Source organism: Pongo pygmaeus, chromosome 17 (assembly GCF_028885625.2).
Source record: "Pongo pygmaeus isolate AG05252 chromosome 17, NHGRI_mPonPyg2-v2.0_pri, whole genome shotgun sequence".
NCBI lineage: Eukaryota > Metazoa > Chordata > Mammalia > Primates > Hominidae > Pongo > Pongo pygmaeus.
The window spans coordinates 35,956,956-35,970,895 of NC_072390.2; the positions used below are offsets into that span (position 1 = coordinate 35,956,956).

The 13,940-nt window shown below is 44.1% G+C and overlaps 1 protein-coding gene across 15 annotated transcripts in view; it reads right to left on the reverse strand.

Annotated features, from left to right (window-relative positions):
* The window catches only part of ESCO1 (establishment of sister chromatid cohesion N-acetyltransferase 1), a 73,227-nt gene extending 63,467 nt beyond the window's left edge, over nucleotides 1–9,760 (reverse strand). For 7 of the 15 annotated variants that reach the window (XR_008495396.2, XR_008495395.2, XM_063653478.1 and 4 more), the window contains exon 1: nucleotides 9,353–9,642. The gene's annotated coding sequence lies outside the window, so the exon portion shown is untranslated. Of the gene's footprint in view, nucleotides 1–9,144 lie in introns of all 15 variants that reach the window. The other 8 variants (XM_063653480.1, XM_063653482.1, XM_063653479.1 and 5 more) reach the window with 6 other exon arrangements.
* Nucleotides 9,761–13,940: the final 4,180 nt, after the last annotated feature.

Consider the following 13,940-nt stretch of genomic DNA (forward strand, 5'->3'; position numbering starts at 1 on the left):
TTCCTACATAACCCTAGGACTATTTTGCCCAACCTCATCTTGATTTTTTTTTTTACTTTTTTCTTTATTTTGTTATTTATTTATTCATTGCCCTTAAATAGTCTCCTATCCAATCGTCTTGTATTTCAACACACCACTGGAAACTTCTAGCCATCTCAAGCTACAGTAACTCCATCAGATTTACTGCAGAATCAAGTCCAGTATACCTCTCATTCCCAACATAATTTACTGAAGGACTTTTTCCCCAAGCTGCTATGAAAACCTCTTCAGTTCCATAAAACACTGGTGCAAATTCAGAAAGCCATCTAAACAGCTGGGAAAGATTTCTCTTCTGGGACAACAGAGTAGAGAGTAAGTTCTCAGCAACACTTAGCTTGAAGATGGCACAAAGCAAAGACGGCAAGGTCTACCGAGAACATCAGACCTCTCACACTTAAGGCCTTCAATTTGCACAGATCCATTCCCACCAGTCAAATGCAAGTCTGTCTTTTTTTTCTCTCTCTTTTTTTCTCTCACTGTGTCACCCAGGCTGGAGTGCAGTGGCGCAAGCTCGGCTCACTACAAGCTCCGATTCCCGGGTTCACGCCATTCTCCTGCCTCAGCCTCCCGAGCAGCTGGGACTACAGGCACCCGCCACCACACCAGGATAATTTTTTGTATTTTTAGTAGAGACGGGGTTTCACCATGTTGGCCAGGATCGTCTCAATCTCCTGACCTCGTGATCCGCCCGTGTCGGCCTCCCAAAGTGCTAGGATTACAGGTGTGAGCCACTGCGTCCGGCCACAAGTCCGTCATATCAGTTATTTTCCCTTACTACCTTCCTTCTAACTCTCCTGACACTGCTGATCACTTCCTTTCTTAAACTCACCCACATGAACCCTTTTTCTTTTTTTTTGAGACTGCCTCTCACTCTGTCGCCCAGGCTGGAGTGCAGTGGCGTGATCTCAGCTCACTGCAACCTCCACCTCCCCAGTTCAAGCAATTCTCTTGCCTCAGCCTCCTCAGTAGCTGGGACTACAGGCATGTGCCACCACACCCGGCTAATTATTGTATTTTTAGTAGAGATGGGGTTTCACCATATTGGCCAGGCTGATCACGAACTCCTGACCTCGTGATCCGCCCACCTCAGCCTCCCAAAGTGCTGGGAATACAGGTATGAGCCACCGCACCCAGTCATGAACACTTTTTCTATGAAAAGCAGCTTTCTACATTCAATCTCTTCACAATACAAATTCTACTTTAATTGAATTTGTATTTCAATTTTAATTGAATTTGTATTTAATTTAAATTTAATTTAATTAGCCTTAATTGAAAATTCACTCTCAGCCAGGCACAGTGGCTCACACCTGTAATCCCAGCACTTTGGGAGGCCGAGGTGGGTGGATCATGAGGTCAACAGATCGAGACCAACCTGGCCAACGTGATGAAACCCCGTCTCTACTAAAAATACAAAAAAGTTAGCTGGGCATGGTGGCGCATGCCTATAGTCCCAGCTACTCGGGAGGCTGAGGCATAACTGCTTGAACCCAGGAGGCAGAGGCTGCAGTGAGCCGAGATCTCATTACTGCACTCCAGCCTCACGACACAGCAAGACTGTCTCAAAAGAAAAAAAAAAAGAAAAAAAATCACTCTTGAAATTATACCCTTTTCTCTAAAACTCTCCAGTAGTGGCTAAATGGTGGCCCCCCAAAAAATACACCTGTGTCCTAATCCCTGAATTAGGGATTGTGAATGTATCTTATTTGGGGAAAAAAGGTCTTTGCAGACATAATCAAATTAAGGATCTTGAGATGTGATCATCCTGGATTATCCAGGTAGGCCCTAAATCCAATAACAAATATCCTTGTAAGAGAGTGGCACAGATATCCTTGTAAGAGAAAGAGACAGACACAGACAAGAGAATATAATATGAAAATGATGGCAGAGATTGGAGTAATGTGGTCATAGGCCCAGGAATGCCAGGGCAACCACCAGAAGCTAGATGAGGCAAGGAACAAATTTAAGATAATAAATTTCTATTGTTTTAAGCCATCAAGTTTCTGATAATTTATTACAGCAGACATAGGAAACTAGTCTTTCCTAAGCAGGCTATATCACATCAAGAAGCCTAGTTTTCCAAGCACAACCATTTTTTATCTTACACAAAATTCTTTACACGTCTCTTTTAAGGTTTATGCCATTCTGCTATCAAACTTACTTTCTTCATTGTTGTATTCCTACTGATCACCAGAAATTCTTCAATCATAGTTTTCTTCTCCAGTCACACTGTTACCACCATCAACTCCAAAGTTCACATGGATCACCACAGATCGTTAATCTCCTTAATAATTTACCAATTCTTAATACATTTCAACTATACAACCTTTTAACCACATCAAAGGGACAAGAGAGAAGTATTGACTGCAAATCTGAGTCTAGTGGCTTGTCAAATTCATAACTCCTTTCTGAAAAACTTGCCATGGTCACAGGCACCTCCTTTAAAAAAAAAAAAAAAAAACCTTAGAAAATTCATAGTTACATTCTGAAAGTCCTGACCCTGCTATGGTTTCCATAGCTAACTAGATCAAGTGTGGTTTGTGACCCAAGAGGTGCCAATATCTAGTCACTATAAAGCAGCGTTTTCCAACCTCACCACTATTAACATTTTTAACCACATAGAGTCTTTGTTATGGGGGGGCTGTCCTGTGCATGGAGGAGCAGCAGCCTGTTTAGCAACAGCAGCAGCAGCCCCGACCTCCATCCACTAGATGCCAGTAGCAACCCTTCCCCTAGTCCTCACAATCAAAATATCTCTAGACACTACAAAATGTCTCCCCAGAGGCAAAATCACCCTGGGTTGAGACCTACTACTATAACAGCAAAGAACTAAATTAAGAATTACAGGATACCTGCTGCTTGAAGAATTAAAACAAGGCAAGCCTACCGCTAGAGCTGTACTATTCTCAGCCACCTTGAGTCCTGAGATATATTCAGGTTTATGTAAGACCTGGTGAATTGTTCTTCAGCAAAGTCTAGTGTTTGGTGATTCCTGTTCTTTTCTTCCACAAGATCTAGCTCTGTAAATAGTCTTCTCTTTCTACATATCCTCACAATGAACTACTATTATTTAAGGTAACCCAAGTATTTCTCACATTCTAAAATGCCTAAAAGATCACTTAAGCTCAGGAGTTCGAGACCAGCCTGGCCAACATGGCGAAACCCCATCTCTACTAAAAATACAAAAATTAGCCAGGCGTGATGGTGGGCGCCTGTAGTCCCAGCTACTCGGGAGGCTGAGGCAGGAGAATGGTGTGAACCCAGGAGGCGGAGCTTGCAGTGAGCCGAGATCCCGCCACTGAACTCCAGCCTGTGTGACCGAGTGAGACTCCATCTCAAAAAAAAAGATTAAATTTATCTTCTGAAAATTATCTATTTTGGAAGAAAAATTTAATCTAATGTCTTGTGATAACAACAAACTTTCAAACACTAGTTGAACAAAACACAACAGTAAATTTCAAATTTCCATGGGAACAAGATTATCTTCTTAAAAGCAACAAGTATTTGTTTAACAACTCGATTTTCTTATGGGCTAAAATAGTCTACAACTACTGTGTGTGTGTGTGTGTGTGTGTGTGTGTGTGTGTGTCTGATGGGCTAAAATAGTCTACAACTACTGTGTGTGTGTGTGTGTGTGTGTGTGTATCTTTTTTATATATGAAAAACTACAGGAGAGCGCCACCATGTCTGGCTAGTGTTTTTTTGTAGAGACGAGGTTTCGCCATGTTGCCCAGGCTGGTCTCAAACTCCTGGGTTCAAGCGATCCACCTGCCTCGGCCTCCCAAGGTGCTAGGATCACCGGCGTGAATGTGAACCACCATGCCTAGCCTATGGTATATATTTTAAATATATATATATTTTAAATATATATGGTAGATAGGCATATTCCCCACCCTCAAATAGCTTATGGAGAAATTATCTAAGTGGCGTATATCTTCTAAAACTGAACAGTATCTGTGTTACAAAGAATAATGCTTGGCCGGGCATGGTGAGCCGAGATCACGCCATTGCACTCCAGCCTGGGCTGCAAGAGCAAAACTCCGTCTCAAAAAAAAAAAAAAAAGGGGGGGGGGTTGGCGCTGTGGCTCACGCCTGTAATCCCAGCACTTTGGGAGGCCAAGGCAGGTGGATCACGAGGTCAGGAGATCGAGACCATCCTGGCTAACACGGTGAAACCCGTCTCTACTAAAAATACAAAAAATTAGCCAGGCATGGTGGCAGGTGCCTGTAGTCCCAGCTACTCAGGAGGCTGAGGCATGAGAATGGCTGAACCCGGGAGGCGGAGCCTGCAGTGAGCCAAGATTGCCCCACTGCACTCTAGCCTGGGCAACATAGCGAGACTCCGACTCCAAAAAAAAAAAAAAATAGGCCGGGCCCGGTGGCTCACGCCTGTAATCCCAGCACTTTGGGAGGCCAAAGAGGGGGGATCACGAGGTCAGGAGATCGAGACCATCCTGGCTAACACAGTGAAACCCCGTCTCTACTAAAAAATGCAAAAAATTAGCCGGGCGTGGTGGTGGGCGCCTGTAGTCCCAGCTACTCGGGAGGCTGAGGCAGGAGAATGGCGTGAACCCAGGAGGCGGAGCTTGCAGTGAGCGGAGATCACGCCACTGCACTCCAGCCTGGGAGACAGAGCGAGACTCCATCTCAAAAATAAATAAATAAATAAAATAAATAAAAATAAATAAATAAAAAGAATAATACTTGTCACAAAGACTATACTATTTATAGGGGATAAAAGTAAGTTAAATTTAATCCTCTCCAACGATGCCATAATAGAAACCTTTCCTGGGCCAGGGGTGGTGGCTCATACCCGTAATACCAGCACTTTGGGAGGCCAAGGTGGGCAGATCACTTGGGCCCAGGAATTTGAGACCAGCCTGGGCAACATAGTGAAAACCCGTCTCTTCAAAAAAAAAAAAAACAAAAAAAGAAAGAAAGAAACCTTTCCTAATATAAAGCTACTTGGAGTCCTACATAATTTTTAAGAGTATAAGGGGATCCTAAGACCAAAAAGTTTGAGAAACACTGCATTAAAGTAATACTTAGTGCCTCCTTTTAATTTACCCTCTGAGTTTTTATCTGTGAGAATCTTATGTATACTGCCATAAATGTTTAAAGTTCTTAGAAAAGCTCCTGATATATCACCAGTGCTTAAGTGTTAGCTATAATAATATTAATAATTAGCTATAATAATATTACAGGGAAAATGTTTTTATGAAAAGATAGAAAATATTGGCCAGGCATGGTGGCTCACACCTGTAATCCCAGCACTTTGGGAGGCCGAGGCAGGGGATCACCTGAGGTCAGGAGTTCAAGACTAGCCTGGCCAACATGACATGGTAAAACCCCGTCTCTACAAAAATATAAAAAAACTAGCTAAGCATGATGGCAGGTGCCTGTAATCCCAGCTACTCGGGAGGCTGAGGCGGGAGAATCGCTTGAAGCCTGGAGGCAGAGGTTGCAGTGAGCTGAGATAGCACAGCCTGAGCAACAGAGCAAGACTCCGTCTCAAAAAAATTTAAAAAAATTTACTTAGTTACTCCTGGCTTCGCTTAACTACTTGCCAACTCAATTTCCATATGATCATTACCCCCTTCAGTCAACAACTACATTAATTCTAAACATTCAATTATTTACCTTAAAGCAGTAGTGCTCAAAATGTGATATGGGGACTCTCAGGATTCCTGAGATCAAAATCACACGAGAGCAAAAGATTAAAAGTACAAAACAGACCAATGAATTCTAACGCAACAGAATGCAAAACACATGTAGACATGGTTTCAGATTCTACATTGCAACTAACCTTTAGGAAATTACCACTTGTTGAGTTTTGTTGCAGAATCAGAGTATTACAACTATCTGAAAAAGCTAAAATACCCCACCCAACATACTGGTCATAAACTTCAACCAGAAACATATATAGCAACAGACTGATAGGAGAATCCAGCTGTCTTCTATCAGGCCAAACATTAAGGAGATTTACAAAAATGTAACACCATCACCATTCTTTCACTAAATTATTTTTGGAATATAGTTTTTCATTAAAATGTTATTTATTAAATATATTAAGCTGGGTGTGCACACCTGTAGTCCCACCTATTTGGGAGGCTGAGGCAAGAGGATCACTTCAGCCCAAGAGCTCAAGGTCAGCCTGGGCAACACAGTGAGCCCCTGTTACTAAAAAAAAAAAAAAAAAAATTTAATTAAAATTAAAATGTTATTTATATTAAACTGTAGTTTAATTATTTCATATGAATTAATATATATGAAATTAATTCCTAACACAGTAACTATCAATAGATATAAACCTATATAAAGAAAAGCTACTTGGAATCCTACATAATTTTTAAGAGTGTAAGGGGATCCTAAGACCAAAAAGTTTGAGAACCACTACATTAAATACTTAATACCACCTTTTAATTTACCCTCTGAGTTTCTGTGTGAATCTTACATGTGCTGCCATAAATGTTTAAAGGAAGCTGAACAGAGCAGAGGATATAAATCTTCCTTTAAGCATTGTAATGCACTCAAGCATAAGATGTATATGCCCCTTCCCCTCAGGAAAAGACATGATGGCCGGGTTAACAGAATGCTCTTATTTGCCAAAAGTAACTACAGTATTATAATACAGCTATAATACAGAACTTACACAGAAAAAACAGAACCAAAGGATTTTCACTGAATGATCCACAGAAAAATATGAAAGTCAGGGTTACAAAAGGGGTAATATAGTCCTTAAGTTAATTATCTACAGTAACAATTTTACTGGAGTTGGTTTCTAATACCTAAATTTTAATCACCTTCAATAGAAGGTATTCCAAGAACTCTATGTGGAACAAAAATCTGCCAATAAAAGTCATGAAAAAATATTTAACTATTACAAAAACAATCCATTATTTGAACTGTGCAGCGCTGGTCACCTTCATTAATAGAATAAATACAATCAGCTCTGCATAATAAATTACCAAGCTAAAAAGGACTATCTGGCAAAAGAAGTTAATGGCATTCATTAATTAGGGTACTTTCTTAGTTATTCTGTGAAGCATAATTTATCAATTTAAATGCCAGCACCTTGTATGGGATGGACATTAAATAAATTACTTGGCCCGGCATGGTGGCTCACGCCTGTAATCCCAGCACTTTGGGAGGCCGAGGCAGGCGGATCACCTGAGGTCAGGAGTTCGAGACCAGCCTGGCCAACACGGTGAAACCCTATCTCTACTAAAAATACAAAAAATTAGCCGGGCGTGGTGGCACTTGTCTGTAATCCCAGCTACTCGGGAGGCTGAGGCAGGAGAATCGCTTGAACCCAGGAAGCGGAGATTGCAGTGAGCCGAGATCTCGCCACTGCCTTCCAGCCCAGGCGACAGAGTGAGACTCCATCTCAAAAAAAAAAAAAAAAAAAAAAAACAATTACTTGTTCACTACAGGATTATAATATTGATTGAGAAAGGTGAAACAATAGCATATTTTCCTCAGTTAGCAATGATAAAGGAGTTCTAGCTCGTAAGCCAGGACAAATTTTGGAATTGTGCTTCCGAAGTCACACATCTGACCCAACAGTGATATTCTGCATTCTGCCTAAAAGGGAAAAAGTGGCTCTGTTACAGTCCTAGTTTCCTCATTTCCTCACGTGCGCTAGGCCTGAATTTGCGGCTTCCAAATTAAGCACTTTTTAAAGCACTTCTCATCCTACTCCCATGTCTAATTCCATTGATTAGATTTTTTGCTTTTCAAATAAAAAAAAATTCACCAGGCACAGTGGCTCAGGCCTGTAATCCCAGCACTTTTGCAGGCCCAGGTGATCACTTGAGCCCAGGAGTTCGAGACCAGCCTGGGCAACATGGCGAAACGCCATCTCAACAACAAATAGAAAACTTAGCCTAACATGGTAGCGGACGCCTGTAGTCCCAGCCACTCAGGGAGGCGGAGGTGGGAGGATTGCTTGAGGCCGGGGAGGGAGGTCAAGGCTAGAGTGAGCCGTGATTACACCACTGCAATCCAGTCTGGGCGACAGAGCGAGACCCCGTCTCAAAATAAAATAATAACTTAAAACTTTATTCGTGTTGGTGTCCTGTGTAAAGCAGAAACTAAGTACTTGATCAGAAGACAAAGTGAATATAGCATAGTTCACTGCAACCTGGATATTTTCAACTGAAATCCATGTTTTATCCACTTTTTTAAAAAAGCCAATGTTGGTGGGGGGACTAACCACACCTTAGGCCACCAAGTAGTGCTTTTGTTTCCTGCGAAGGTTATTTATTGAGATACCATTTTGTTATACTATCTAGATACTGTGTGCTGCGATTCCTGTTTAAAGGAGTCTCATTGCAGCTAAGACTACATAAAACATCGTTCACAGTACTTCTCAAATAGCAAACCTTGAGTTCCTTCCTCCTCCTCTTCCTCCCTCCCCTGGTCCCCGCTGCGTCCCCATCGCCCCAGAAAATAAAGCACACGCCGGATTTTCGGACGCATCATTGAGAGGCGGAGGGAAAGGAGGTAGTCTTCTAATTGTTGGACTTGCTATCCCATTCTGCCTGTGCAAAATAAACCCCCATAGTAAAATAATCTTGAACCGTGATAAAAATCGAGGACCCAATTCTCTTTGGCTCGCCTCTCTTCATCGCTATAAACTTCACTGCGGCCCTCAATGCACTCATTTCTACTCCAGAGCTGCCCTACCTGTGCCGAGAACCCCATCTGCAGCACGAGTTACTCTATGACCTTGGGCCCGCTCCCCTCCCAAGCTGAAGGCTGTAAAACCAAGACCCCACATCGCGCCCCGCAGACTGCAGAGGCCTCCAGGCTCAGGCCGGGTCAGCGGGTTGCGGCGGGGGGCGGCGAGCGACTGGCTCCGGGGAAGCGCTGGGAGAAGAAAACGCTGGGGGCGGAGACGGGGCCCGGAGCTACCTGCGGGACCAGCACCGGCGCTGCCCCGGTGCTAGCAATGGCTACACGCCACCTCGGGGCTCCTGGAGCCCTCGCGGCAGTGCTGGGAACTCCGGCCCTGCCCCGTCCGCGGTCACGACCCCTTATGAACTCCGACCGCCCAGCAAACAGCGGCAGGTGGTGCGCGGCCGCGCGAGCACGTTAGCTGCCTACCTCAAGCGACGGCGTCTTGGAGCCTAGAGCCTCCCGCCTCCCTCCCAGGGGCGCGAAAAGCTGGGACCGAAGCAGTAGGAAGAGGCTTGCGAGGCAACACGCCACCGAGGGTGGAACAGGAAGAGGGAGAACTGTCCGCTCCCTTAAGGGGCTGGCAAAAGGGAGGTGAAGACACAGGCGGCGGGGACCGTCAGGGACGCTCGCGTACCTTCCTTTTGCCTGGCGGAGGGTCAGACTAGAGCCAGCGGATCGCCTCACATCCGGGTATCAGGAGACACTCAGCTGCTTCTGCTGCGGCCGCCGCCTCCCCCGCGGCGCAAACACCAAACTTCCGGCGACGACGGCGACGCCTCGCTCGTCAGATGGGAGTTACCTGTGACCGTCTTGGGTGCGCTTGCGCAACGCTCCTCTTCAGTCCTAACCGGCTCAGCTGACGTGCCCAGAAGACGAAGATGGCCGCCACGCTCACTGCGTGTCACGCAGTTTTTCACCCCGGCCCGGACGGCTGGGCGTCGGGGAAAGGCGAGCTAGTGTCCATTCTCAGCGCAGGCGCGGTGGGAGGCCTAGCGCGCGCCTCCGCGGGTGGTCGCCTGGCGGGGAAGTGGCGGCGCCCCCTAGCGGCGGCCGCTTGTCGTTCCTGGGGGTCATCGCTTTGAGCTAAAAACCACCCAGGCTCCCAGCGGTTGTGGTTTACCTTGGAAATTTGTCGCAACTGGTTGCCATGTAGGTTTTGGCTGCTTCTGTCCGCGATGTATAATCCAAGTGCCTTTGGTCTTCCATATGAGCCAATGTAAAGAAGGAGGGTGGGGCCGGGCGCGGTGGTTCACGCCTGTAAATCCCAGCAGTTTGGGAGGCAGAGGCGGGTGGATCATTTGAGGTCAGGAGTTCGAGACCAGCCTGGCCAACATGGTGAAACGCCGTCTCTACTAGAAATACAAAAATTAGCCGGGTGGTAGTGGCGTGCGCCTGTAATCCCAGCTACTCGAGAGGCTGAGGCGGGAGAATCCCTTGAGCCTGGGAGGCGGAGGTTGCAGTGAGCTGAGACTGGGCCACTGCACTCTAGTCTGGGCGAGTGAGACCCTGTCTCAAAAAAAAAAAAAGGAGGGTGCAGTCCCTGCACTACCCTCCAGCGCCTCCAAAAAATGCAGGGCTTCACCCTCTCCTTGCACACTTTCCTCCTGTGTATCAGAGTGCAAGAGCCATCAGAAATTGTAGAATATTCCGCTAGACTTAGACTGAGTGTTCAGACAAAGCTTTGGCTCGCTCTTGGAGGCCTCTAGAGATAGAATCCAAGATTCTATCACTAGGATTCATGGTTCCCACACTTTTTTGTGTGTGTGTGACAGGAAGGATCTTGCTGTGTAGCCCTGGCTGGTGTGCAGTGGCACAGTAACGGCTCACTGCAGCCTCGACTTGGGCTCAAGTGATCCCGCCTGCCTTAGCCTCCCTGAGAACTGCATGTATGAAGCCCACGACACCATGCCAGGCTAATTTTATATTTTGTAGATATAAGGTCTCACTGAGACCAGCCCAGGCTGGTCTCGAACTCCTGGCCTTAAGTGATCCTCTCTTCTCTCCTTGGCTTCCCAAAGCGCTGGGACTACAGGCCTAAGCCACTGCTCCGGCTACCAGACTGCTTTTGAACATATGTTCTGTGCTACCCTTTACTTATTTGCGGAACTGTGAGGCTAGTTCGGTACTTGTGCATTTCACAATGGGAAGAGGTGATCATAAATAGGTTTTCCTCTTCCTGCCCTCCTTCTTTGAAGCCAAGTACAACCAAAATGTGCTCTAAGTTTGTCAAACCTGATATTTTTCTGACAATTCATCTTCCACGAATAGCGAGCTGCCTGTCAGTTTGCTCAGGGAGATGTTATAGCTTAAAAACAAAAACGAGGCTGGGGGCAGTGGCTCACACTTGAAATCCCAGCACTTTGGGAGGTATTGATGGGTGAGGCCATTCTTCACATTACCATAGTTGTGTTACTTGGCAAAGACCTGCCACTGCTTCCACCTTCACCTCCAGTCCCTGATACACACTTTAATGACATATGCCAAACAGCTCAAATTGAAGGGAGGAGGAAGAGGAGTAAACTACTGGTCTGGTTAAAAGCTGGTTATTTATCAGGAGACCTGACCTATGTTTCCCTTCATCTTCATCTTCTGATTGGCAGACAACTGGTGGGACTTCTTTTGGTTGGATAAACTACTTTGTCTATAGTAATTCAAATTCTGGCATACAAAGAAACCATATTTATGAGTGTCAATTCTCACAAAATAGACCTCTGCTTCTGAGTAGTCTATTCCACTGTATGTGCTATATTGACCTCAATCAGGAGCATAGGAATTCGTGCAAATATCAGACCATATGAAATCATAGCCCTCCTGCTAGGGGCCTAGGCCATAGCAGCTTGGTGCTCTGCTGACCCTGGTGTCTGATCCCAGCCAGTGGCCTTAAAAAAACAAGAAAAGAAATAAATCACATGTATTTTCGCTACATAATTCATGCCTGCAATTTATGCTATATTTTCTTTTTCTTTTCTTTTCTTTTTTTTTTTTTTTTTGAGACAGAGTCTTGCTCTGTTGCCCAGGTTGGAGTGCAGTGGTGTGATCTCGGCTCACTGCAACCTCCATCTCCCTGGTTCAGGCAATTCTCCTGCCTCAGCCTCCAGAGTAGCTGGGATTACAGGTGCCCGCCATGATGCTCAGCTAATTTTTTTGTATTTTTAGTAGAGACAGGGTTCCACCATGTCAGTCAGGCTGATCTGGAACGCCTGACCTCAGGTGATCCACCCTCCTCAGCCTCCCAAAGTGCTGGGATTACAGGCATGAGCCACCGTGCCTGGCCTTATTTTCTTTTCTAAAACTATATGTAATTAGTTTCTGTGAAAAGAATAAATAGTTTGCGTTCATGGGAAAAAATGAACTTTCTTGAGCATTATTCTTTATCATTTTGAAGGATATTTTTCACTTCCGATTCACGAATACCAGTAGTCTCAATTTGTAGTGTAATTGATTAAATCTTACTCTGAACTATTATATCATATTTGTTTTTCCTTCTATCGGTAGTTTTCTTTTAGAGCATTCTATCTATGAGCTTTGGAATTTGGTTCATTTAATTTGGTTGTCTACTAAGAAACAATAATAATCTGATTAAATAATAATCCATTATTATTTAAATATCTTTGAGATTACAGTCTCTTTCAGGAAAGAGTAAAGAATTAAAGTTGGCCGGGCACTGTGGCTCATGCCTGTAATCCCAGCACTTTGGGAGGCCGAGGCGGGCAGATCATCTGAGGTCAGGAGTTCAAGACAAGCCTGACCAACATGGTGAAACCTCGTCTCTACTAAAAATACAAAAATTAGCTGGGCATGGTGGCACCTGCCTGTATTCCCAGCTACTCAGGAGGCTGAGGCAGGAGAATTACTTGAACCCTGGAGGCAGAGGTTGCAGTGAGCCAAGACCGTGCCACTTGGGCAAAGACTTCATCTCAAAAAATAAAACAAAAAAAAAAAACAAAGAATTAAAGCTTTTTGAGGAAGAGTGGGAGGAGGGAGAGGAGCAGGAAAGATAACTGTTGGGTACTGGGTTTAATACCTGGGTGATGAAATAATGTGTACCACAAACCCCCATGACACGTGTTTACCTATGTAACAAACCTTCACATGTACCATCAAACCTAAAATAAAAGTTAAAAATTTTGTAAAAAATAAAAATAAAAATATAACTTATAATTTGGAAATATAACTATTACTTATGTCTACATCTAAAGCATTTTTATTAGTGAATGAATAAATATTTTTAAATGTTAAAAGTTTTACAATTAGTCAGTGAGAAGCCTAGCATTGAACAGGTAGAGAATTATAGATCACAATTGAAAGAATCACAAGTTTTAGTTCGAAGGGGGTCTGAGACTAGCAAGAAAATATTTTTTCAGACAACTGTAGGAAGACATTCAACTTAGAAAAAGAAAGTAGTGTTTGATAATCCAAACAAAATGTTAGTCAGGTCTCTTTAGTTAGAAAATGACTGAAATCCAGCTCAAACTCATGTGAGCAACATTAAAAAAAAAAAAAAAAAGTATTGCTGCCATAACCAGGAGCTATAGAGGAACTGCTGACCTCAGGTCATCCTAAAACCTGAGGATGTCAGATGATGTCAGCAGGACACTCTACAATGCCCAGCTCTTCTTTCATCTGTATTAGTTTCATTCTCAAGTATGCTTTCCGGACAACTTGGCAGAGATTACATAAGTTCACAGCAAACTGGTTTCAGTGAAAAGAGTGGCCCCCATTCCTGAGATCTCCCAAGAAAGTCCTGGGGAGATCTTTGATTGTTTCAGCTTTGCTGTGTACCAGTGCTAGAAATAAACGCTATAACCTAGATGACACATCGTGGTGCTCAACATTATAGTTACATAAGTGGTGAAGGTCTTTTTCACACCCCTTACAGCAACAATGACAAGACCATGTTCTCCTGCTGAACTCAAAACCATGAATGTAATTTCCTGGACTTGTTTAAATTGCTTGTTTCCTTGCTGACTCTAAATTGCAGTATATACTTTTCTGCCTTTGCTTATCAGTAGGATGTCTACTTCTGAAAACTGATAATGGAATAGTTGCATTGCTCCATGTATTATTTTCCCATTTCCTTGTTCCTTTTCTTTCTTGTGACCAATCTAAATGCCTGCAACAGATAAAGCCTCTGCCAAATCACAGAGGACAGGACAATCTCACTTTCAGATTAATCCTCCTGCTAGCAGGAAATTAAGGCATTATTTGTTGCTCCACTCTTG